The 1,926-nt window shown below is 47.3% G+C and overlaps 1 pseudogene; it reads left to right on the top strand.

The window, feature by feature from the left end:
* Positions 1-564: 564 nt before the first annotated feature.
* LOC127667969 (F-box/WD repeat-containing protein 2-like) lies at positions 565-1,368 on the top strand (annotated as a pseudogene).
* Positions 1,369-1,926: the final 558 nt, after the last annotated feature.

The following is a 1,926-nucleotide window of genomic DNA, read 5'->3' as shown; positions in this document are numbered from 1 at the left end:
CATATCACCCCCTCCAAGGTTTAGCGAACATTGCAGATGCAGGGGCAGAAAGAATCTAAGTGCCAGGTGCGAAACGCTCATGTATGTGCACGTATGGCTACGATGTGCATGAATTCCCAACAGCTATGGTTGTTTGCCTAGATCCCACAAGACTGAGCCTTGGGAAGCCGATGGCCGCGGGTGGCTACTGGAGAAGAGGAAGTCATATCTTCTGTGATGTAATCACTGGTGAGATGATTGGCTCTGTGGAGAGCATTAAACCTCAGTCCTTGTGAATGGCCCTGTTTAAACCCAGTGGGTCACAAAGAAAACATAAAAACAAAACAAAAAGCCCTGAAGTGGGGCAGGGGCTTGGAAACAGGTGAGGGAGGATGGGAGTCCAGCAGGAGTGATAAATGAGTGTGTTACACACATGCGTCAAAATGTTTAATAAATTTAAAAATATAGAATATAAACAGGCAAACTCTCTTGCTCTTGTGAGACTGGGGACCTGGAGTGGTGTCTGCAGTCCCAGATACCGTGACTAGGAGTGACTTAAGCCACTGTCAGGCTCCCTTAGGTAAGTATTTCCACAAACTTATGGAAAGAAAGGACTTCGAGACATGACTTGATGTTATTTCCGATACCTTCCTTTCCCAGATTTGCGGAAAAATGAAACTCTGACTCACCGGACTTGTCCGAGTGGGGCCAACCAGGCCAGGCATCTTCTGCCGTCACACTAAGCTCTCCTCAAACTCCTTTCCTATAGCACATAGTTGTTTCTATGTGTTAAAATGTCTCGATCCTCAGATCGCGCTCACATGCTGACTTGTCTCTAAACAGGGGAGGCCGGCGGTGTGTGTCTGCACTGGAGGCGCGGCAGATTGCATGTAGACATCTTCGTGGAAGGGGATTTCATTCAGGACGTTTTGTACTGGAAGAGGTTTATCTGAAGGCTATTTTGAGAATGAAGCAGCTGGAGAACACGAAGCTTTGGAAATCTTATCATTAACTGGACACAGTACTAGAGTAGCCTCTTTGATATAAAAGTGGACTGCTCCCTACAGGGTCACGTGACCTTTCTGCTACGCCCCAAGGTGGAAGCGCAGAGAGCTTAATTACGGCAACCAGATACCAGTGAAGTCTGATGGGCAGACGCTTGTGTCGGGCAGCCTTGGACAACACTGGCCTGCTGAGATGGAATTCTGGGAGGGACCCAGCGCTTCCAGGGACACATGGGGATGGGGGACAGTGTTTTTAACATGGACTGCAATGGCGAACTGGCTATCTCGGTGAGTGACAATGCAAACTTGGCACCTGGACGGGGTCTCCCTCTTCTGGCCCCCACGGGCATTGCAAGAACGTGATGCAGACATACATATAAGCGAAATACCCACATACATAAAAAATAAACTAAAAAGTTGTTCGTATGTACGTTTGTGCATGGGGCACTTCTCTATGGTGGTGTGAGTGAACGTGTACGTGTGGAGTCAGAGGAAAACCTTGGGTATTGATTCTTGCCTTCTGCGCTCTAGTTTTGTGGAGGTGTAGTCAGGTCTCTCTTGCATTATCTAGAGCATATAGATCTCGTCGAGTGTGAAAAATAGGATTAAAATTTGTCTGGTTGAGAAAGAAATCAACGACCAATGCTGAAAGATTTTGCCTCTTAGGACCGAAGTTTCTGCCTGCAGCCAAGATTTTGTTCCGACGTCAAACACGCTGTCTGTAGTTCAGTAGTACGTCACTAACAGTGGAGCGTTGGTTGTTACATTCTCAGGGTAATCAAGGCATTCGACATAGCCATCTGGCCTTGCTCACCTCTGAAAATGTCTTTGCCCTAGTGTTTGACAACTGTTACCCGGAAACCCAGTTATTGCTAGCCTCTGCCAGGGTATGACAACAAAGAGAGTACAGCTTTCTGGGAGGTGATGCATCTTCAATAAGTGG

This window comes from Apodemus sylvaticus, chromosome 17 (assembly GCF_947179515.1).
Source record: "Apodemus sylvaticus chromosome 17, mApoSyl1.1, whole genome shotgun sequence".
NCBI lineage: Eukaryota > Metazoa > Chordata > Mammalia > Rodentia > Muridae > Apodemus > Apodemus sylvaticus.
Note: the sequence above shows the minus strand (reverse complement) of the source record. Positions and strands in the feature narration are given on the sequence as shown.